This window comes from Cyanistes caeruleus, chromosome 1 (assembly GCF_971803275.1).
Source record: "Cyanistes caeruleus chromosome 1, bCyaCae1.hap1.1, whole genome shotgun sequence".
NCBI lineage: Eukaryota > Metazoa > Chordata > Aves > Passeriformes > Paridae > Cyanistes > Cyanistes caeruleus.
In genome coordinates, this window is record NC_141701.1 from 129,970,550 (window position 1) to 129,996,186 (window position 25,637).

At 38.8% G+C, this 25,637-nt stretch overlaps 1 protein-coding gene across 1 annotated transcript in view; it reads right to left on the reverse strand.

Moving 5' to 3' along the window:
* Positions 1-11,762: 11,762 nt before the first annotated feature.
* Positions 11,763-25,637, reverse strand: part of FZD1 (frizzled class receptor 1) — a 44,551-nt gene continuing 30,676 nt past the window's right edge. The window contains exons 2-6 of the transcript XR_015278124.1: positions 23,360-23,482; positions 20,111-20,324; positions 19,441-19,541; positions 12,448-12,533; positions 11,763-11,814 (exon numbers count right to left, since the gene is read on the reverse strand). The gene's annotated coding sequence lies outside the window, so the exon portion shown is untranslated. The remainder of the gene's footprint in view (positions 11,815-12,447; positions 12,534-19,440; positions 19,542-20,110; positions 20,325-23,359; positions 23,483-25,637) is intronic.

The window sequence follows — 25,637 nt, forward strand, 5'->3', positions numbered from 1 at the left end:
AAGGAAGGCAGCCCTGGCTATTGCAGGTATTCTCCTTGCTACTGTTATTTTTACAACTGAAGAAGATATCATCTTAACATTAAAGTTTTCTGGGCTTAGAAAAATTTCATCAGCTCTTTAGAGCTTGACAAAGGAGACAAAATCAGAAAGCTATCAATAACTCTTTTCTAACATTTTCACTAGGAAACAGTAGTAAGGTATGCATTACATTTTTAACTGGAATTTTTTGGAAGAAAACAAAACCAGAAAGAACAAAAACACACACCCACTAAACCACTTAATATGCTTTGCCAGCAAACATATTAATTTGTATGTCTTGGATTTTATCTGCAGCTGATATTCTCTTTAATCAAAAATACTGAACAGAATCAAAGAAAAAATGCTGATTTATATTTTATTGCTCATGTTTTATCTTTCCCACTTGCATAAAAGACCTATTTTCTGCACAGTTAAGAGATCTTAATTTAAATATGTTAACACAAACATTTGTATGCCTATTTTACATACAACTACCTTGTATAAGTAAATAACAGTGCATACATATATATGTAGATGTGTAAGTACACAGATATACAAACTTCAATTATTTTTAAAAATACATCAAAGAAATTCACTATTGTTATCCACCAGCTGTGACCAGAACTGTCTTTTTAAAATGCTACATTTAATGAGACATTATGTTAGCATTTCTCATTCTCTGTATTACCCTGAAAAAAAAAATCTATGTTAAAATCAGTAAGGGAATTATGTAAATAAAGTACCAACCCTGATGAAACAGCAATTATATATCTCAGCAGCTGTGTACATCCATTTATGATAGATGATTAACTAGCAAATTGCTTGCATATTTGTTTTATGGAGCATTTGGCAATTTAACTATTAGCTATGAAGGTTTAGCCAAAAGTCATTAAAATGCTTAGGCTGGTATAGATCACAGGTGGTACTGTATAAGGAAACCTAAAAAATGCCAAAATGTAAGAGATACCTTAAAGCAAAGGACTATATCCCCAGAGGGCTGTCCATGGGATGTGAGTAGGGACCAGGCTGGACATCTAATCCACCCACTGGGTGGTTCATGGGGACTCAAAAGAACGGGGTTCTGGCTTCTCCTGTTTGAGGGTGATTTCAGCCCTAAGACTGGTGCCACTGAAGTTGCCTTGTCCTTTAGTCCTTTTGATAATCTATGACAAGGGACACCTTTGCTACAGGCCAAATTTGAGAATATCTCTAGAACTTCACAAGTAGATCTGGGCTGTTTGAGACCTGGATTCCAGTTCCACTTTCATGGATATTTAATGTAAATAGCAGTCACGAGTGCTACACTGCCTACAGGAAACATTAGAACCGAGAATTCCTCCTTTTTTACCTACTGAATATGCAAATTTTAGAAGGAAGGACCACCCCTACCAAAAGGATTCAAAATCTCTTGTAATGTGAGTTAAAATCTGCTCAGAAAGAAAGGTCATCTTGTTTTCCTGCAGTTTGTGTAAGTGTACTGACACCTGAGCTGTGGGAAAGGGCAGACAGCCTCTTCCAGGTGTGACTAGGGTGGCTGAAGACATCTTACCACTGTCATCACCCGAAGATTACTTCATTGAGCAAGTGGAATATAATTGTGGCTTGTTTGTTTCTGTGTTTAATGGCAAATTAATAGAGAAAATCAGACTTAGTACTAAAATAAATTAAGGCTTTTGTGTATTTCATTCACCAGATGCTGTAGCAAGCAGCACCCACCAGTGATAGCTGCCTAAAAAAGTACATGGGTTGCTCTGAAAGCAGGTATGTTCAGGTTCTGACTGAAGCAACCATGGGTACGCATTTTGGAGTTTAAGTGCTCTCTGGAAGATTTTTTTCCTTCTTTTGCTCAGAGGGACAATGAATTTTTCAGTTCTGCTATTACTGTACTTCATGAGAACAGGTACAGTATGAGAAGGGACAGTTTGGCCCTTTCTGTTGTGACAGGCAGCTCACAGCTGCATAACTCTAGGGAGGAGTTGCTCTGCCTAAAATAATTTGCCTCAGCGCATCCTGGCTTTGTCACTGAGTATTTGTCCCTCTATTTTGCTGTGAGAGAGGAGCTGGTGCTTCTCCATCCACCATGCCAGCCTCTCTCTACACTCATCCCTGACTCCTTCCCACCAGGCCACTTTCACAATCACTTTCTCCAAGCCCTGCAGATGCAGCCCTTGTTTCCATACACACAGAGAACATGCATGGCATGGCATGTATGAGAAGATGTGCATGTGCCCAGAGTTGCCCTGTATCCATTGCCAAACCTAGCACAAACCCTGGTCTGCTGGTGCTGATACCCAGAGCTACAGCTCTAGCTGCTAGCTACAGTCACAAGGCTCACTGCTGTTTAGTGGAGAACAAAAAGCATCAGCATAAGCTCACGTGTAGCTGCAGCTGCAGATCTGTGGATGTATATGTGTTTAAATTACAGCTGCACCCTGCCTGCTTCTCCCTGCCATCTCAGCATGCCTTCTCCTTTGCCCTGCTCTTGCAGACCCCCACTAACCTCCTCCCATCAGAAAGGAGCCATCTGAGCTCAGACTGCAAGTAATACATTTATAAACATTGTTTTGGAGGTTTGATGCAAAACAGAAATCAGCTCATGATCCCAAAATCCTACTGATGCACCAAGTTGTCATCAGTATATGAACCCATATCAGTTTAATTTTGCTGTGAAAGAAAGTCAAAGAGTATAAACAGCAAGTTGCACCTGGCCAAAAATGCACTGTTTCTATTTCATTAGAATTCCAACCACATAACACATTTTCCTGTGTTCTTGTAACTTGCTTCAGCTGAAGCCTCACTAGCGTCAGAGCTAACCTGGAAGATTCATGAGGAATTAGAGAAATGCATTGTTTGCTCTATTTGTGAAACATACTTTCCAGGAACAGTGTTTCCTTTTGTTCCCTCCTCTCAGTTTTCCCCCCAGCCTGTTGCTATGCCGGTGCTGTGTGTATTCACTTGGCTTACACCAGGAGCTGCCTATGGCAAGGAGCCATTATTTGTGCTCCTCTGTAATGTAGTCCTGTCACTATGGACAGAGCAGCCCACGCAAATGATCTTCATTACAGAAAGCTAACAGGGTAGATCTGTCCTTCATCAAGATGAGCATTGCCTCCCCAGTGAGGTTGGGGGCTCTGCTTTCAAGACCAGCTATAATTTATCCTGGAAAACCTGATGATACGTGGTTATTGTTGAGGAAAAACTGAGAAAACCTGAGTACAACACACAGCCAGTGATGGGGTTTTAAATTTTTTTCCATAAGTGAAAAGAATCATTTCCCCCTTTAACCTGCTGTGGGGCTCTCAGTGAGAGTCATCAGGTGAGATGTCTGTCCTGCAGCAGTGCTGGAGGACTGGAATGCACTGTGGGATACCTTGTTATGAAAGATTCATAAAAAATACCAGATTAATCAAGTTCAGCTTTTACCTCTTTCTCATTTTTCCTGATTCAATGCCCAAGATGATGTTGACTCCAACAGGAAAAACAGAGGAAGAAAATCTGCTTGAAGAGTTGCCTTCCTAAATTAAGTAGGATAAAGAGGTGACCTGAATTTATTTGCTTGTCTTTATTTAAAGAACTCATGAAATCTTAAAAAGCAGCTTTTGACTGTAAACAGTGACTTTGCCTATTTAATATAGCTTTAAAGACTTACACTGCCTCTCTCTACCTCCAGATGATGGGGTGACTTCTCAGGGAATATATGCAGGAAGATTGCCTTCCTCAAGGTTTGAGCCTGCAGTGGCTTAAATAACCACTTTCTAGCCAGTCTGGCTGAAAAAATAAGCAAAACATAAAAGCATGAAAGACTTTCTGATGCATGGAGGTAGTGTGAGGTGTCTCAGGGCTCCTCTGCTGGCTCCCCAGCAGGCACTGCTGGCCTCACTGCTGTCTCCATCTCTAATCCATGCCCATGGTGCAGCTTTGACAGATGCTGCCAATCACTAGCACAAAGATACTGTGAAGTGATTGTCTAAATTCAGGAGAGAGCCTTAAAATCTTGCTGTTTCAAAATGGCATATTTTGTTTCTTTTTATTTGCCTTTGGGTTTGAGTTTTCAGAGTCATGCCAATGATTGCAATCATGAAGCCTACATATTTTTTCCTAAAATGGGACTTCAGGCTGCCATTAACAGCTCCTTTACGCAGATGAGGCTTTAAGAAAAAAACCAAATGTTTTAAGACTGGTAATAAAATCTTAAGAATTATCAACACTTTATGTCACTGTCTCCTTTGCTGTTCTCATCTCTTCCTGCCTCAAGAAACCAATTCCTACATGTCAGATAAGAGAGCCAGGATACATGATACCCATCCAAAACTGGAGCACATAAACACAGTTTGCAGCTCAAGCCAATTTCTTCTTACCATCTTTAATAACGGCTCAGATTTTGAACATTTGGAGAGCAGAAAACTAAGAATCAATTGTAATATTTTTCTCTGATTAAAAAATGTTTCAAATGGGCTTTTATTTTGAAAGAGTCTCCTTTCATGTACAGTGAGGCTTTAGAAATTAGTACACGGCAGACTGAACTGTAGTCCTACTGAGTGAAATGTAAGATACTGAATAAATCATTTTGATTTGACTAGGAAAACTGGTTGAGGTCTTTAACTGCTGCTGTAGTAGAAATAGCTATGCTTTTTATGTGAAGAAGACTTTTAAGCATTTCTGTTTGTATGTATACATGTGCATGAATTGTTACTGTTTGCAAGTTTATTCATAAAATAAGCAAAATAAAGTAACCCTTTACTTATTGCTATGATGGGAATGTTGCAATTGAAAATGAGAGTTCCACCACAGTGGTTGTCACAGGAAGAGAAAAATGTGCCCCTGCTCCATGACAAAAACAAACATAGATATAAGTTAGATGAGAGAGAAATGAGTCAGGGTAATGAGCTCACATTAAAAAAACAAATTTTAACAGTAAAACAGGAGTCTCAGCCTGCCATAAGAGTGTTTTTCAGGATGATGTAATATTTATTAAGTGGCTTGAAATTACATTATTATCCAGTACTTCCTATACTCCAAAATATAGACATGTATGATGTTACATAATTTTCCCAATGAGAAGGAACATCCAAAAGTCATTATGATACCTCAGAATACTGTGACTTCCAGCAGTGGATCCGAGTGCTACAGTTTCCAAGATTTCAAACATTTGAAAGAACATTTGCAGACCTTTTTTGAAATAGCTGTCCTTGAGTATAGAAGATAGTCCCCTCTCACAATTAGCTGAATATTGCATGTACATCACCATAAAACTTTGAAAGGATTGGGATCAACTTATTGTTTGACAAAGCTAAAGCAAGAATGGTAATCAATCCCTTGGCAATGGAAATTTTAAATTTAAAATAAGCTTTACAAAGCCTTTGAACCTTCAAACACTTTATCCTTAAGAAATTAATGGGTCCCTGAAGAAGTCTTATTTCCCTTTCTGTTTCTATTATATATACTTCAATTACATTAATCAACAATGCAACAAAATAACTGATAAAGATCAACCTCCTGGAAAAAAAAAATCTTCCCAATGCCTCTTTGCCCCTTCTCCCCTTTTTTGCCCTTTATGGATGCTAAACTGCTCAGGGCTCTACAGAAAAATTGTACTTTCTGGTTTTTACGCTCTATTTTTTCCAGCTTTGGTTTGCTGTCACAGTAACACCTCCCTCCACCCCTGACCTATTCCTCTCTCCAGCAATTTGTGTTGACTGCGGCAACACCTGCAGATGAAAGCAGCCCTATGTGAGAGGTTTCCTTCTGCTCAACCTGGAACAGCACTGAAGAGTCCTTCAAATGTTTCTCTCTTTTAAAGGCAATTGGAACTTTATGGAACATTTTCCTCTTAGGAGCAACTACAGTTGTGGTCCCCAAGCTGCCATGCCAGCCTCTGCCTTTGGGCAAAAATGAATATATTTTTCAAGTTTCACTACATCAAAAACTCCCAGAAGTGACCTTCCTTGTTACAGGTATAGATTGTGGATGCCTTTATTGTGCCTACTCTTAAATCCCATCATAGTTATAGTTTCAGTCTGGCTCAGCTTCTCCCAAACATGAAAAGCCAATCTGTGTGAACTGTTGACACTGTTTTCCCCTCTCGGTTCCTTTGCTCTCCTTAAAAACCAAGAGCCTAACAATAGATGTCTCCTAGCTTCAGCCTTCGGCCTGGTACCTCCCTGCAGGGCTTTGTAAGGTGCTCATATCCACCATCAAGCATCATTTTGCTATTCCTGTGATACTTAGCTGATCTTTCTGCTACCATTACCTGGAAGAATCACTTCATAGAAGCTGCATGCCTGCTAGTATTTGTATTATAAACAGCCTACTTAGGGGGTTTATGTAACTCAGAGGTAAGAATTTGCTTTTGGCTGAAAGCTATTAACTCTCAGCCAAAAAGCAGAATTTTGTTTAATTTGACGTAAATAAAACTGATCTGCTGTGACAGTTCTATTTATACCAAGGGACAGGCTTTTGTATTTAGATAAGTTTATCCAGATACCATGTGAGGATTGTGGTGCTGACAAAAAGGCTCTGGTGATGTTGAGTCAAAATTCTCACAGCCTCTAGCACAGAAAAATGAGGGGTAACTAATGCACAGAGAGGCAGGCAGACACCATATCCCTCCCCTGTGCTCCTGCACAGGATGCAAGAGGTCCCAACAGTGTCATGATGTGCCCAAGGCATTAAGAAAAATTTGGTCTTTTCCTTGGCTGTCATATAGAATATGTCTTGTTGATTTGGAATTGCAGACAAGTAGCTGACTATAGGAGGACTGATCACTTAGAGCAAGGCTCTGCACAGGCACTGAGCTTTAAACCTTCAGTCCTGAATTTCTGGCTACCACTGTCTTGAAGTCAGGGTGGAGAGCAGAGAAAGACATTTGTCTCTTGTACATTTGTGTAGTCTTGACCATGTTGAAATAGGCCAATTTATCTGAATTTCATGCTTTCATATGCAGATTTCTTATGCTGCTACCTTTCTTTCTGCCTTCCTCTGCATTAATCTCGCATAATTTGCTTTGTAAGTATGTTCAAATGTCAATGTGTCTTTACTGAATTTGCCTTATATAAGCACTTATATGTATATATGCACCAGGCACATACATTTGTTTTTTAAACTGTGAAGAAGAGAACTATTGATAAAGGCCATTAAGTTAGTTCATTAGCATCTCAAAAAAGTAACATCAACATACTGAAATGAAATATCTAGGGTTTTTTTTCCAAGGAAACTGCAGAAACAGTTTTGTGGTTGGAAATAATTCTGGATATGGGTGTGGTTTATACAATGTGAATATTAAATTACTGCACTAAAGGCAGTGGCCCTTATTTTAAGAGCTATTACGTAGTATAAACGTCTGCATGCCCAAAGCTGGCTGCTGCCATCTTGAAAATCTGAAGATAAGTGTAAGACAAAACCCTAAAATTCACACCACTTATGAACTGTAGCCATCCTGAGATGACTGCTGATCAAAAGTTCCTTTAAATTTATGTACCATTATAAAAATTAAAGCAAAATTCTTGGCCACATTTTTCTGCCATAGTACAAAATTTATGACATTTTAGTGAGGAGCCCTGTTTCATTTATAAATGGAAATCAGTGGTTATCTGCTAAGGGTAATGCATTTCTGTTTTCTCTACCCATTTTTGTCTGTAGAGAATAAATTCTGAAGTAAACATGTAAGGGAGAACTGCACAAGCAGCACAAACCCTAATGGCTGGAAGGTCAAGTGCTAGGAAGACCTGGACTTCCCCGGTGACATTAAGTTACTCCCTGATGTTTTCCAGAAATCTACAGAAAGGGGTGGACAAAGCAGGAAAAGAAGCATTTGGTGAGCAGAATTTGCAGCCCTTGTGGCACAGAAATGTTCTGAAACAACATCACCACAGACTGTAAAAACGTCGAGAAACAAGGTCTGTTTATAACTCTGGGCATAACAGCAAGCAGAAACCTGAAGGAGGCGGCATCAAAAGGTGTCACTGGTAATGAATCTGCCCAGTGTAGGAAACACAAGGAAGGGAGCACAGCACCCCTATTAAGGGAGGGTTCTTGATCCAGAGTGGTTAGACTGGGTGGGGGAAGCTTTGGAGCAGTAGATCTGCCGAAACATTCAATAGAAATTAGATGTTTTTAATAGCAAGAGCATGAGTGAGAAAGAGGGGCCAAAGACCACTTGGGAAGAGCGACAAGAAGGGAGAGCACTTCACCCTGTTCCTGTGCCTTGCAACAGAGAGAAGATAACACAGGGTAGAGAAGAGGTCTTTGAGCCTCTGGCCCTGTCTGGGCCTAAAAGAGAAATAGTATTAATGTGTCCAGGAAGTGAAATATGGAAAATTCAAAAGCCCATAAAGCATTCATTCATCCTGGGCATTACAGGGTGATTTGCTAGTGCTCGCCACAGACTTGAGACTAGACTTTGACCACTGAAGCTCCTTGGGACTTTGATGCAATAATTTACAGGACAGATTTACAGGGCAGCCACAAGAGCAATTTAACATCTTTGCTTTTCCTTCTACTGCCTGACTGGCGTTGCACACAGCTCCCCCGCTTTGCGAGTTGAACTGAGGCTCAATCCATCACTGATTTATGTGTATATAAATCAAGAATAAGATCAGAGACAGACCCTTTGTATAAAAGAAAAGTCTGTTTTTAGAGCTTGAGCAACAACAGCAATTATTAATGGGCTCAACCCAAACCCTGACGTACAGAGCACAATAATATTGTGAAATACAGATTGTGGATCTAAATTTTGTGGGTGATATAATCAAACTTATCAGAGAAATAATAGTCTTTTTAAAAAAAAGGACAATTGTGGTTCAAGCTACTTTGACACTTCCTCTACCCCAGTACAAAGCATTGGGATTGGTCAAAAAAATTGAATTTGACCATCTGCTTTCATCTCTGTAAATTTTTATTTTCTTTTTTTTTTTTTTAAACAACAAGATATTTTCTTAACTATTTTCTTGCTCCCCCACCTTATAATCTAATTTTTCTGATATTGACATGCTAGTGTGTGTTTTCATTTTCTCCTATTTTTTTCCCCTAAGCTGCCCACCACTCAGATCATTTTCTACATGGATTCAGGTACATGACAAAGAGAAAAACTAAGAACTGTAGCTGCTTTGCAAAACTTGGTTTTTTTTAAAAAATAATATTAAACCTGTACATCAGCCAGCTCTGAATTATACAGAATTGGAAATAAGAAATTATCTGGGCAAAAAGCGTGAAGAGGAAAAAAAAATCAGGATTGTCTAGAGAAGGTAAGCTGTATGATATACAATACATACTCCAGTGTAGCTTACCCTGCCCTTCCCTTGGTGTTTCTTACCTCATTTTCCTTCAAATTAATGAAAACAAAGTTTGAGCATGTGGACCAAGCAGCACTAAGTCACCAGGTCTTGGACTCAGCTGCTTGACCCTCTTCCATTTCATTCACTAGTACAGATATACTCAGAATATTAGAAACAGAAGGCAATGATATGGAGGGAAAATAGCCATCTCTTTTATCAGTGTTATTACTATAGGAGAGTTCTAGGTCATATAATCTGACACTGTCATTGATAGTGCATCATTTATCTCTTCTTTGTTTTCCTGTTTTGGTTTTTTTTAACATAGATGAAAGTTAAAAATTAAGTAATTAGACACTGCTCAGCAGATATTTAGCCATGTTTGTGCTCATGCTGCAAAGTGATTCAAGCTGGCAAGGGCACATGGATTGCTCATCTGCCACCCTTCAAGTTCACCAGCATTTGCTCAGGGGATCTCAGGGTATCTGGACAACTTTCCACTCTCTATCCTGTTCCAAATTTCACCCTAGAGAGAGTCTGTAGGTCAGTTGTCAACATGTGCAATACATCTGGTATAGCAAAATGGCTGAAAAAACCTGGGGCTTATGACTCCCAGACTCTCAGCTGGTACTGGGACAGCTGTGAGGAGGGACACAGGGAGCACGACACTTGCTCTGAGCTGAAGGTTCACACTCTGAATATTGCTGAATTGCAAATAATCTAATTAACTAAACCAAATACAATATAGCCACTACTGAGTGACCAAATAACCATGAAGGTGACTAAAGGAACTCCACAACTTTACTTGATGATTGGCATATGGATTCTGAGGGGAAGAAAAGCACAGCTTACATGGTCTCCTTTCTGACCAGAAAATCCACACTACTGCGAAAAAATTTCTACCACTAGTCTAAAATGTTCCAGGACTCTTCTGGAAGGGCACATGTTATATAACTTTGCACAGCAGAAGTAGAGCTAAGTCAGCTTTAAATAGTAACCATTTCAAACACTGCCTTCACGGACCATTTTCACAGTGTTATTTTCACAGCTATAATGTCTGCATTCATAATTACAGGAGCAAGTTCAAGACTTCTGGAAAATGAGGGTGAAAAGATAGAATAAAAGATTGCATGTGGGGAAATGAGATTGGGGGAGTTACTCAAGCACTGAAGTAATAATATATTCTTATATTAAGCTGAATAATTTTCTAGTTCCTATCTTAATATGTAGAATAGGGAATTCTGTGTCCCTAATGTACTGATTTGGTCAGAAAAATCACCCACGCTGTCTTATACAAAACACTGAAGCAGACAGAACTAATTTCCATTAGCACTCAATTTTTTTCCCCAAAGCATCTACTTACTATTAATGTAACAGCTCTACATTGTCCTCTTATTGTCCTGGATATGAACAAATCATTAGCCTTATTTTATTAATGAGTCCTAGTGAACAATATTCCCCAACTGGCTATGCTCTCACATCTTGCAGCATTACAGATAGGTGCATTCCAAACTTTTATTTTTGTACCAGGAAAATCTGGAAGTTGCAGTGAGGTGATTATGTAGCGTTCCTTGACAAATGAGACCTCTTCCAGGCAAAGCTGGAAGGAAAAAGTCAAGTTTGGTTTCTGATTCATTTTTTCTTAAGCACCAGAAATTCTGCTGATTTCACAGCTTAGACTTTGCATTTACAGTAGATAGTACCCTTTATCTTAAGTATTGTAATGAAAAGCCTTAAGCATCCTCGAGCAGTGATGGGTGTTCCTGGTCCCTGTTAGAGATGAGCAGTATTGGGAGCTGTTGTAACTTGACACATGGGGATCAGCAGCAGGAGAAAGAGCTCTGTGACAGTGCTGGGAACACCTGTAGTTTCCCATGGAAGAAGGAAGAGTGGCAGGGTCATTGCCATTTTTTTTAAAAAAAAAGAATAAACTCTTTTCTTGCTCCCCCACCTTATAATCTGATTTTTCTGATACTGACATGCTGGTGTGCATTTTCATTTTCTCCCATTTTTTTCCCTAAACTACCTATCACTCAGAACATTTTCAACATGGATTCAGGTATGTGACAAAGAGAAAAACTAAGAACTGTAACTGCTTTGCAAAACTTGTAGGTTTTTTTGAGTTTTTTAAAGCATTTTTGGGGCATGTTGTCACTATCTTGTTTCCCATGTCAGGCATTCAAGCTTCTTTAGGGATGCACAGGGGCAGGCAGATGTGCATAACCTCCTTCTGTCTGCAGAGCTGGGCAATGGTGAACTTGCTCTGGACCAGAAACTGCAGAAATATACATTTGTATAATGAGGGCTCAGTGCTGGACTTCTTTAACTTTATGAATCTGGAGCCAGGGCAGGGACCCAGTGGCTTTCTGCTGCTCAGTCATCAGTATGGCAACACGTGCACCAAGAGGGCACTGCGATGAGCAAAACTGCAGGCCTGCTACAGTCCTTTTGCAGCCAGACATGTGCTTTATGGTATTTTTCTTCATTTTTGTCATCTGTTTATTTAAGGGATCTCTTATGCTGCTGGCTGTGAGGGGAGACAGAAGAAAACAATTAGAAGAGATTAGGATGTGTGAGAAAACAATTACAAGAAGCTGCTGTAAGGGGGGGTGAGGGAAGGAGGGATATGGAAAAGATGAGAACTGTGGTGGATAGAAGGTTGAAACTGATGCAAAAAATACATTAGTGGGAAAGCTGCTGCACAGACCACAAAACCCAAGTAGGTAATATAAAACTAGTATTTGAGTTAGACTTTAAGATGAAATAGAAAGCCAGGAGTCTTGTATTAACAGCTGTGCTGCTGCGCTTGTCTCTGAAGGTTCTCTACTTGAACCCAGTAACAGGCATATCCTGAGATATTTAATTCTGGCTTTTGGCCTCCAAATTGATTTACCACAATATTTTCCCCACCTGACTGGGGATAAAGAGATTATCTTAACAAACAAGACTTACCATCGCAGTTGCATGGATGAATTTATCTCCTGCTATTACTCCCATCCCTTTGCATATTTTTGTGTCACTTTTTGACCTGAGAACAAAGAGCTTTCAGTATATATATATATGTATATATATTTCTGCCTTTTCACTGTGTTTTGGAAAATTATCATTGCTGCTATTTACTTGAGCTATGGTTATACACACTCACGGGGGGATTACGTACCTTATTCCCATAACAAGCAAATGATCCCTCTTGCCTCACTCACTCCACAAATCCAGATACTCTCGAGAATGGTGCTATATAAATACCTAGATAGATAAATCAGAAAGATATTTATTTTCTTCATATTATGATAGGAAGGAATCTTGGGAGTGTGCATTCCTCAGTAGTCTCTCTTTGTTTTTATAATAAGGTACCTTTCCTACCAGTCCAGCAAGAAAAGATGAGAGATATCTGGTGCCAATGAACTCTTGTACTTGCTTAGAATGCTACAGTGCTATTGTTTTTAATATTTAAAGCTGCAGTGTTGCCATGTAACTGGGAAATAGCTTTCTGTGTTTAAATATTTCATGGCTTATTGGAGTCCAAGTAGAAGAAGAATTTCTTTAGTATGTTAGAAGCCTATCCTGACTTGTAAAGTTTTTGTTAACCCTTGAATATGTAAAAATTCCTATGTACTGCAGAAATTTAATAAGTACAATTTGATGCATTCAGGAATTATGAAGACCTGGAAAACAACATCTCTGACTTTTCACTTTTGTATTAACCTATGTTAATCTTCTCAATATGCTTTTCTATGTTGGAGAAAACCTTTCATTTAATATTGGAGCTCTAGTTTAATATTTCATAATTTGGCTTCTAAAAACATGTGTTTCCTTATAAACCATTTTCTCACTGCAGACTTCCAAAACTAGTCAGTATCAAAAACAAAAGCTTCAATTTAATTGGCTTTTTCATTTCAGTTCCTTTCTTTGGTGCTTGAACATACATTTTGTTCACTTTATAGAACAGGATTGTGTATGTAATTCCCTAGGAAAAATTAACTTTGAAACAGCCAAGATGCAAATTCTGATTTCAACTGATAATAGCTGAAATATGTTATATCCTGGAACTGTGTGTTTGTACACTGATGGTTCTGATGGTGAGCTCAGAATTAGACAGGTTAGAAAAAACCATTCCTGGTATCAGTGATGGAACAAACTGATTTGAGTCTGTTCCTGAATTATGGCAATTTTCTGCATGTTCTCCTGGCCTCTCAATGGTTTTTATTCCAAATAAAGTAAATAGTATCCTCATCTGGGAGATGAAAATAGACATCTGCTTTGCACAGAGATCCTGAATGGTAGGCTTATTGTGAAGCTGAGGAGGAGAGTGGTATAGAGTAACACCTTGGGAACATTTGGGAATGGTGACAGCACAGCAGGGTGCATATAAATATTTAGGTGTAATAATCACAAGCCCTTCAAATGCTTGGAAAAGAATCAAACTGTCCTCATGAGATTCTCCAAGTTACAGAAATATTTGCTTAGAATGTTAACATTAATGAGTATTTTGGGGTAAACAATAATTAACATGTTTAGAGATGGAAAAAAAATTGTATGGAGGATAATCATCCTGCTCACAAACACATTTGTTTGTTCTTTACATTAAAAGTTAATGATGTGTGCTGGCAAGCAGAATGAAGCACAGATGATGGTTTGAAAGCACCCATGCCAGATGTTCGCTCAATATTTGGCCTAGTTTTATTTCCACACTCCATTATTCCCATATCACTCCCAAATGTTGTCTGCAAGGCTGGCCTTAGGGCTACTGTTGCAGGATGTATTCTTCCCTGGTGCTCATCTCCTGCTCCAGCAGCAGCAGGAGCAGAGAGGCACCCACTCTCCATTGGTTGCCCATTTCAGGCTGGAGCTTTGGCTATCTCCCACAGCCCACAGTTTTAGGTCACCTCAAAATTCACGAGTGAAAAAGAGATTCTTCATTTGCTCACCCAACCCAACTCATTAGAGTATACCAGAGAGGACCTGGATGCTACAAGAGTTTTGAATGGAATGCTAACACATCCCTGCAGCCCTGAACCAAGTGCATTTGCTGTCTCAATGATGTGGAGATGCTGACAGGCATCTCACAGTGCAAATAATGCAAGACAATACAACAAAGAGAAACCCATGGTCCAAAAACCAGAGAGGCAAAACCTATCCACCTTCATAGCTACTCCTGCCAATTTCTAGGCATATCATTTATTTCCTTAAACATTATGGGGATACCTGCTTTCAATTCACAACCACAGATTTAGTACACTGACCTAGAATGTGAGAAATCATGTTCAATTTCCTTTTCTGCTCTAGGGGATGTGAATCAAGATCTCCACAAAGATGAGTTAGTCTGGAATAAATATATGGAAAATTGCTCTAGCTTCTTGACCATGCATGGACAAATTAAAAATTATTTTGCTTAGAAAGGAAGTGACTCTCACAATGAATTTATATTCCCATGCTTACAGTAGAGAAGATAATCTGGAGTCAGCTGTGTTCCAACAATACTTGTGACAGAGTTAAAATGCATTTAAATGTGCATTGGAAGATGGAGAAGTGAAGTTCTTGTTTTTTGTCCCAGATGAGGGACAAAGTCTTCAAAGACCGATAGATTTCTAAGTCAGGCTTTGCTGTCTTTAACCACTGGGCATCACTGTGCTAATACAGCAACAATCCAGAGAGATTACAAGGAGAAGTTGTGTCTGAGCAGCCCAGTCAGTAAATGCAGGACCTGGTGCACTAACTGGCTTAGGAGGAAAAGTGGTGTTTAGCCCAAAGAGAAATCCTTGCAGCCCCTGTCAGATGGATGTGTTGGGTGTGGGAACTGGGCCAGTGGGCAGCTGTCGTGGCTCAGGTCCCCTGCACTGCCAGCCAGACCAGGGGAGGACAGAGCCTGGGGAGGTTACACACCCCAGTGCCTGCCACCACCAGGATTGCACTGTGGGACTTGATTGCAACAGGTGAAGTTGTCAGATTAAAAATGGGAGGTGAGAGGGTGTGGAAGGTGCAAAAATGAGGGGGAGCTGCTCTGGCAGAAGCTGTGAGAAGCTAGCGTGAGGGATTGTGAACCTGAGACAGTTCTGAGATTCTCAATACCCCAGAAAGATCAATTCCTTTACTCTGCCTGCCTTCCTGCCTCTTTGGGAGCTGCATGTGAAGCCAGTGGTACCACCAAGGCTGTGCACTGAGAGAGCCCCCGGGGCGATATTGCTGCCGAGTGGAGCAGCAGCTCCTCGTTTCCACCAGGATACAAAGTGCCCAATGCAAAAGGCTCTGCCTCAAATTTCAGATGATCCCAGAAAAGTATGACCCAAAAATATATCTGAGAGTAATATCTGGTCTGTTGTGCTTTGATCCTTCAGTGAATATTGAATTTTGACTATTAAAAATACATGAAAATATTCAACAGCAATCAAACATCACCTTCACCACAAAAAATAAACCTTCCCCAGTTTTGTTGCTTTCTTGAAGTCATAAGTATATCAGACTATGTGCTGAATTCCCCCTTTTAAAAGAGCTGAAATTTTGCATTTTGCTAATAATCCCCTTCACTGTAGGAACTACAGAAATTAATATACTTCCAGAGTTTATCTGGAAGTCCCAAATCCAAAAGCATTAGTCATACTACAGAAATGGCAAGCAAGGGAATAATGGCCTGCAGTTAAAACTGACAAGGACTAGCAAGTTACATACGAGGCAAAACTTTGTGAAGCAACAGTGACGGTGTAAAAAGTGACAGTGCACATAGCAGACGTTTTTCTGATTAATATTCAAAATTCCTGATAGAATTATTTTGGTGGTGGTACATGTCTGCATGTGCCAACATTATTTTTGATGAGTCCAGTTGCCACATGTTGAGTTCTCTCCGAGGAAACCCTGAAACAAGACACTTATGCAGGATGCAGAGAGACCTGGGAAATTCAGATTCCTACATCTCCTCCTCTTGTTTAAGTTCTTTTGAAGGACCCAGCTGTGTTCTTGCCCATCCAAAAAAAATATCTAGTAGGACCACCATGGCTGCTCCATGGGAGTAGTTAGCTGGAAATTTGAAGAGCTCAGAAGGAAAGGATGAATAGAAGATACAGGACAAAAATTTGTAATTGCCTTTAATTATTCTTAGATAATTCATTGGAGGAATAACATTTCCTGATTTGACAGTATGGATTAATTTTAGCAGTCTCTGAGTAGCAGAAAATGATTACATTAGAAACAAGAAAAAATAGCCTGTGGCACTTTTCCAAGGGAGATTTCAAAATCTGAACAATTTCACAGGAAAATTGAAGTCCATTTCTGATACCTTGATGACCTAAATGCAAACTAAATTAAACAAATTTGTGCATAGTTTTAAATATTACTTCCCAAAATGAAACAAATGTTGGAACTGGGATTGTACTGGGGACAGAAGTTTCATTTTTCAAATATACGTGCTAGAAATATAAACTAAAGCGAAATTAGATATCAGCTTTTATTGAGACTCCCCCAAAGTAACACAATCCAAATAGACTCAGTGGTAGAGCTGCTCCAGGATGATTTGATTAAATGTTTTTGATCTGAAAATGATAGCTCCAACTAAGTTGAAAAGTTTTATGTATAGAAGTCATCTAAGAAGAATTTGCAGTAAAATGAAGTCTAAGGTGCATCAGAAAACTGCCAGGCTTCATACTAAACTGTCTCATGGTTTGCCCAAAGGACAAACTTTAATCTGGGGCTTGGCTGCTTCATCAGGAGGAATCCCTCATTCAAAATACTCCTGGGTGTTCGGGGTCCTACTCCTACCACAGTCCCAGCATATCGCTGCTCAGGAGACACAAAGTCCCAAAAGCTGCATCTCCCAATCAAGCCCAACTTGACTCTGCTTTGTGTCAACGAGGGCATCTATGGCAAGTACAAAAAGTGTGTCTGCTTCTCCTCTGAACACTCATGAGGTGAGGAGGTCTTTGATTCCTAAACCACCTGCTTCGTTTCTCACTCTGGCTTACCCCAGAGAGGACCATTTGGTGTTTGGGATTTACAGTGGAAGTCCTGGGTTTAAAATGGCTTTACCTCATGGTCTCAGGGAAGAAATTAAATCCCAGAGAAGGATGCCACACCCAGAGGAATTGTTACCTATTTCACAGTCTTCTATTCCAGGCATTTCCATCTTTCTACGTCAGAAGCTGAGATTTTTCTTCTTTGAACTGAGAACAATAAGTATCAGCTATTGCTAGCAGTCTAACAGAGAACCATATATCACTCCCTACATATCTATTCATGTCTGTGTTAATTATCTTTTAGATTTATTAAAGCCTCATGGTGTTAGAAACATAGAATCCAAGTTCCTTACAAGGACTACCAAACACTGTACAAGTTAAATCCCCAAAGTGGCTCATCTGTATTTCATGAAGTCAACATTAAATTTTTCTTTGCCATTATAATAGCAAACATTGCTGGATGTAATGAACAGCAAGTTCAGGGGCTCTGGATCTGGACTGGATGCAGATGTGCTTGTGGTGGGGAAGCTGTGTTACCTGCAGCTGTACTTTAAACAGATTTATCATGCAGCTGGCTTGAACCTGATTTTGCATTAGATTTCCTTTCTCATAATTATCAAGTGAACTAAAATGACTGTTTACTTGTGCAAAAAAATATCCATTAAAGCTGAAATAAACCAAGCAGTATTTGTGGTATTAGTCATAGTAATATAGCAGGTATTTTTGTTCTCTGCTAACAACAAAATTTCTCTATTCCCCATCACCCTGTGCTGACCTCTATGGATCCATTTATAATTGACCATTGCTGCTGTTCGCTACCCATGGGAATTAAGTATTGCTATTGATAACTTTACTTTGACTTAATCTACGCCTGGACAAAATAGGATTTCCTGATAAATACACATAGATGCAAAAAATACACTGGCAAAAAAAAGATTGTGACAGACAGTTAGAGCAAAAGCTCATGGATCACGTTAGATTTACTTACAATTAAATCTGAAATTTGCATGTGGGTGGTAGTTTCTTTGCAGGTCAAAGACTGAAGTGAATCTCTTACCAAACACCTGCTAGGAATATCTAGCCTAAAATTCACAATTTTCCATCTGGAGGGAATAAAAAAGGGTGGGAAGCAGGCAGCAGGCCTAGATAGCCCACACAGACAGATTTCAGAGAAACCAAATGGAATCAGTTGGAATATCTGGAGCTGGGACTCTGTAGAGGTCCAAGCCTGCTGTTGGTGATCTTTGGGAGCAGAGTAGGGAGGAGCTGAGGTCTTTCAGCAGATGTATTGGCACTTTCCTCATAGCACTGCAGAATCATATTGAGGAAAAAATACTTCTCTCTGGCTCTCTGTTAGAGTAGCTGAAAATTTCTGCTTGTGAAAAATGTCCTTGGTGCACAAACTGCCCACTTGTTCTGCCTTTCTGACCTTCCACATGGTTTGCCCAGTACAGTCTGACAGACTGCACAAAAGTCCCATAAAATCAGATGTGTGGTGCCAGACAATGGCTTGCCCTCATTTTTATGAAAACTACCTCACCATGGCTGCTGCTGTGGCGATGCAAAGCAGAAAGTAATCTATTAATGAATACCTGTATTCATCCCCTATACTTGTCTTTGATGGCTAGGTACCAATAATTTAGCAAGTGCCATGTTCTGACATTCACTCCAGAAGTTCAGACTGTCTCAATGGTATGGCAGCACCAGTAATATAAAGTACACTGACTTTCTCTCTAGAGCAACATTATTTATGCATGACATGGAATAATGCCTAACAGGAGCAATGAAAGGAAGAAAAGTGCAATGAGCTAGTGTGTATATGATATGACCTTGTTAACATTTCACCACAGCATAATCTTTTTGTACTTTCAAGCATGATAAGTTAATGCATGCCACTGTGAGACACATTGGAACTGACAGATAGACATGCATTTTAAAAACCCGGCTCAGCAACTGTCACTTTACCACTACGCAAAACGCATAAGGGACTGAAGAATGATGAGGAGAAACCTTACAGTAACAATAAAAATCCTCACTTGTATTCTTCAGAATACATGCAAATACCCTGTGGCTTCCATCTGCAGAATTTGACGAGAATAATCTAAATGAGAAATGTATATTGTGACAAACAACCGAGAGTTTAATTGGAATTGTGAATATTGGCATGAAAGGCTGGCAGTTGCTTGTGAATCTGAGGACTTGGTACCTACATAGAAAGCATCCAGACAGGGCTGCAGAAGCTGGTCATGGAAAAGGTTATATAGCTCAAGCTGTGTGCATGTGTAATGCAGGATCTCTCTTAGGAGTGAACCTGAAAAGAATGAATGGCATGTGAATAGGACACATACTTTTAAACCCTATCACTGTATAAGCTTGTTTAGATTGGGGATTTTGAAACTGGCAAAGCATTTTCTTCCCAAACACCACTTATATGACAAAGGAACTTGACTAAGTGGGAAATTGTGAGCTGTCAAGTAGATGTTGCATGACATAACACAAATGTCTGGTATTAGTTGCTTGATCCATAATATACCACTGTTAGTTCAGGATAAAAAAATTTAAAACACAGATAAATCTTTTGCATCAAATATTTTACTGACAGGCAGCATACATTTGCCTGCTGCATACATTTGGGGTAATTCTGATGCCTAAAAGTCTTCAGCAAAACCACTTGACTTTTTTGTAGCAGAATGAAGATCTAGATATTTATGTATTTTGGGGGGGGGGGGGGGGGGGAGGAGAAAAATACAGTTCCATGGACAGTAGTGCTCTTCCCCAGCAGCAGCACCTTTTTCTTTCTGTCCCACCATAATGCACTAACTGAAAAGTAATAAAGGATTTTTTGTAAAATCCAAATGACACCCTCAATTGTGGTCATACCTCAATTGTGTAGACTACATTTGCCAGTGAAGACTTCTTGTGTGAAGACTACTTTGTTTTGATGTGAGGTTTAAATAGTTTGAAAATCTGTTCATTGTCTTGCTTCTGCTCAACAGCAACTCCATTGCCACAAGACCCAGCCATTCTGTCAATGCATTATATGATAAGTTCTCCATGTGGTGTTTCTTCCAGTCCTTTACTTGAGTTTCTTATCCTGTAACATAAAAAATACTGTTCTTCCTCTTTGAACCATTAGAATGTTCTTAGTTGATCACATATATTTTGTCTTAACTGAGGTTCTGGTGGTGTTTTTTCCCAAATTTTATAGTATTTGGGTAGTGGTGAAAGAAATTGGTTGTAACATGGTATTTAAAGATAACTGTAGGGCTCCTGAAAGATGAACAGCTAACTTTCTAAATAAACTACTGTGGGCCCTGAGGGAGACCTGGACTTCTTGTATGTGCTAGGGATACAAAATTCTCATGAAAAAAACCCACCAAACAAATTTTCTTCATTCTTTTTTTGAAAATAGAAAATCTGAGGAGAGATTGAAATATACATAGTAACTTTTTTTTCCTTTAATGATGAGGAATACACCAATAGGCAGAAAACACAGAAAATATGTTTTCAAAAAATGAAATTAGGTAGAGAACAGTGCTTTAAAGGGAGGCTTTCTACCCATAAAAGAAAAAGTAATTTTCCCTGACAGTTCCTCTATGAAATAGACCGGGGAAAAATAAACTGGAGAGCACTGCCATATTCTCTTGTAAACTAAAGGAAATGTTAACCATACAGATCTGAAACAGTTGGTATCTCGAGCTCTAATACAAAACCTTACATTTCTAAATGAAAAACTTGAAAATGTGCATGATATCCCCATACATGCATTCACAGTAATGTAATACATGCAGTGAAGTATTATATGCCAGCAATAAATTTGGCCCAAAAAATATTGGAATTATAGTTGCCATAACATTGGAAAGCTTAGTTAGAGAATAAATGCACTGGAAATACCTAATCATTTCACTGGGAGTACTGCTCATTGTTGAATGTGGTTTAAACCACTGAAATGAAACTGTAAATGCAGCAATAAACTAAATCAGTAATAACATCTTTTTAGACATTATTCCGTCCTTTTCTCTATTTTTATTCTAAAAGAAACAATTTCCTGTAATTTTTCTTATTTTTCTCTCAAGGGTCTTGTTTTTCTGTCCTAAGCCTTCCAAAAGGATCGAAGGAAGGACTAAGGAGGATGTCTTTCAAAAACTCTTCAGACTCCTTTCCATGACCATAAATCATGGAGGAAAATTTGTTAAGAAATCTGATGACACACACTGTTTTCACAGCAAGAGTCATACCTTTCAGCCAGGCTTGGATTGAAAGAAAATAAGGGGAAAAGGAATAAAAGAGGGAGAAGGCATAGCACTGGCTCCAGATCATCTAAGAACTGCACTTGTTATGGTTGTCCCTCTATCAGGAGACCAGGAATGAGGCAAATGTAAACTTCAGATATGGATCTGGATCTTTTCTCTCTCTTTGGTATTTGTGTCAAAGTTTGCTTGTAGTTGCATTACAGAGAGATGAATCTGCTGCAAAATAGAGATCCCAAATGGAAAATTCCTGGACTCCATGGTGATGTCCTCTTGCGTTTGGCTTCCAGCTGCAAACCTGAATCCACATTTGACCTTTAAAAGAATTTGGGATAGTCTTTTCTTTAATCTTTTTTCTGACTTTGGAGGGTGTGTCACTCCCCATAACAATCACAGTTGCAAGCAGAGCACTTCATCTGATTGGTTTTTATACAGCAAGATGCATCTTTCATGAAACCATGAGGGACATACTTGGTAATAACAAGGGGAAAGCTGGCTTCTTTTTCAAGTATTCCTCAAATAATCCCCAATTGTAATAAAACATAAAGATCTTTTTCTATCTCATTAGCTGTATTAATCCCAAGACCATTAACAAAGTTAAAAAAAAGCCTTTAAAAAATAATTTTCACAAAAACGATGGCTTCCAAAAATGGCAGAGATACATTGAAGACCTTAGTAAAAAGAAACAAGTATTTGGCCTCCATAAATCTTTTGAAGTTTCTCATCATCATCATTATTATTATTAGCTCAGTGAAGTCAGTATACCAAAGCAGCAATAAATGTAAATAATTGTTTCTACACCCCAGCAAGGGTTTTGTTTTAAGACTGTATATCACCAGTGATGGATAAAACTCTAGAGGTTTGGACATGAGGTTGTTCATACAAGCAACTTGTATTTCATATCTCTATCTGTTTTTTCCTGAGATTGGAACCAGACTAAAGAGGAAACATCTCCCTGGGGAGACTGAGAGATATCTATGCTTTCAGAATAGAGCAGCTTGGTTAAAAAATGACACTGATATCTGAATAATATCTGGGATTCGTTTCTGCAAAATTAAAAGCAGCATTCATTTTCCATATTTTCATTTTAGAGCAATTCTGTGCCAAACCTGCCTTAATCACTTAAACTGAGCAATGTTTTGATGGCATATGAGAACCATCATGAAATGTAAGTTCTTTCCACTCTATTCATCCCCTCCCAATTCTCCAAGTCCTTCTCTGCATCCAGTTGCCTTGAAAACAATCCCTGTCTTCAGCAGTATCTTTCAGCTCCAGCACTACCCCTCTTGCCATCCTGGCTGTCTATTGTCATTTCATTTCTCTCCATGACTTCCCTGCCATATGATGCTGAGCTCTACCCAAAACTCAGGGGAGTCAGACAATTTTAGACAGAGGCCAGAGTGGTTAATTTCAAATTCAGATCCAAATCTGCAGTTTCCTGTGTCTTTGGCCTTTTTTGATACAGCTTTCCAGCTTTGGCACTCCCATGCTTATTTCATACTCACATTCCCCAGTGTGTGGGAGTGCTGTTGTTTGGGTCAGAGAACTGGAATTCCGGAGTCAGGAACTCATATTCTCCTAAATTACTCCCATCATGGCCTTTACGACTAACTGTTAACTTGTTTATTTCAATGACACTGACATAGGGTGTTTCTCTTTTTCTCATGCCAACTTGACACATAGTTGACATAATTTTTGGAAGCTCTGTTTATCTAATTTAGAAAGCAATATCACTTTGAAGCTATGAAAATTGGCACAGTTTCTCAGTTTGGCCTTTGTGAAACTGAAGCATATTAATTCAAGAGCAACTTTCAAAAATTAGATGCTAATGCACCCAAATTATCCATCATCTAACTAAACAAAAGACACACATACTAACCTCACAGAATGGAGTTTGCTTGCTTTTTCTTGCAGACCCAGCTGCCTTCCCAACCTTCTTATCTTCCTGGCATCCAGATGCTCTATTCTTCCCACCACCAGGAGGGTTGTCAAAGGTCACAGCCTGCGGATCACTGAACTAGATTAGCTTTGCAAATTACTATGGCCCTAAACCCTCTCATCCAAGATAACAGCAAAATGGTCCTAACTTAGTTAATGATTTTTAACCAGATTATTACTATCTCCAAAAGTGCAGTCACCACTTCATTTGGAGCACTGACCACGTTTTTCAAATTTTGCAAAGCACTGCATGCTATTTTACAGTAGCTCAGGACCAAGCCTGAATTAGACACAGCATGTTCTTCACTTGTTTTACTTAAGCAAAGACCTTCATCAGAATTATTTTCCTTGCTTACAGCATGAGCTATTTATTCAAACATCACTGTAGAGAAATACTAGCATTCTCTCAGACAGTGCTGTAATTTGGCTCTCAAAATGTACTGGAAAGGCAGAGATAAAATTTATATTCAACACAATCTCTGTGCTATACATTAAGCCAAGATACTGAGTTTTCCTTTCAGAAGCTCCCAGAGGTGTTATTGCCAAATCTCACCATTAAACCAGGACACTGCTTTTTGGGTTTTAATTTTGATTCTCTTATGGCTTTGCATTTTTTTTTCCCAGATCTAATTTACTTTTTATCCTACACATGATTTCTTAAGAGATTGAAGTGTTCATATGCTGTACAATTTTAGGTTTCCACACCCATTCCTATTTTTTTTTTCAGTTTTAGGAGGCACATTATAACATGTAAAATCAGTTTTTCACAGAGCCAATAGTAACAGAGGCACATATTTCAGCAGATTAATAATTCTCTTTACTGTAGATCTCATGAATTCTTCTCCTCCCATTTCCTTCTGCCCTCATGATTTTCAAGTCCACCCAGTGATTTCAGTGATCAAGTCACACTTATACAATTACATGCTTCAAAGATATTTTTAAGGACAAAATTAAACAAACAAACAAAAAAACCCCCATGAATTGGCAACATGAACAATTTCCTCTTAAATAACTACCATAACCATTAAAAAAACCCACAAAACTTTCTAATTTAAAGTGGAAAACATATTTTCTAACTTGGTGGTATCCACCATCACTATTATCACCACCACAAAAAACAAGAGTAGGAACCAGAAGTGGTGCATGATCGGTCAGCTCCACAAAAGAGTGTTCTTTTAGGAACACAGTTGGTTTGGGTTTCCTGTCCCTAACTTTAGCATTCTGAATGTTATGTGTTTGCTCTAAATTAGTCACATAGGATTTATCAGCAGGCAACCTCTCATTTTGAACAGATGAGTATAGATCACTCTCTGGAACAGGCTCTGTCTCTCCAAAAATCTCAGAGGGACTTACATGACTGACTTAGGATCGATGTCCCCATGTTTCCATAACGATAGAGCTATATATTGATGATATAAGGATATAATGATAGAACTATATTACTACCATTGTTAATATTATTATTACCATGAACATAATGCATATCTATTTGTGCATGAGTTTTGCTGTACACATACACAAACATGCATATACAAATCCATGTTAAAAATATCTTTTTATATATTATAAGCAAATTTCACAATCTCAATATATCAAAGTTGGGGTAATGAAATATAAACACAGTCTGCTTTCCTGCAACTCAGCTTTATTTAAATTGCTGTGTCTCTTAAATTGAAAACAAAGATGCATTTGTTTGTTTCTTGACATTCAACCCAATCTGGCCCAGTCAAAATGATTTACTACCAAAGGTCACCATGCCCATGCAACAATACAAACATGCCCAGGTAGCAATTTAACTATAGCAGAACAAAGATAAAGCAGTGCTGTGGCCAGGGAGAAGCAGCACACATCCTGCAAGCCAACCCAGGCAGCAGGAATCAAAAATGTTCAAGCCAGTGATGGTATCTGAGACTTTACATACAATTACTGAAGTAGTTCACAGTTTTTATCAGCATTTTGCTTTGTAAACCAAAAGACCTTGAGTCAAAACAATGAAGCATTTCTCCACCTAGTCTTTTCCAGGAATCTAAGCAGAGAAACCCATAAACTATTAACAAAATATACAAATCTTTCTAAACCTCCCCTGAATTCCCTTAAAGATACTGATTTGAAAAAATTATGGAGAAAATGTTCCATCAAATGTATTAGTAATTTATTGTACTGAGAAAAAATACCCTTATTGTGAGGCATTATATAGCAGCTATGGAGTATACATTGTG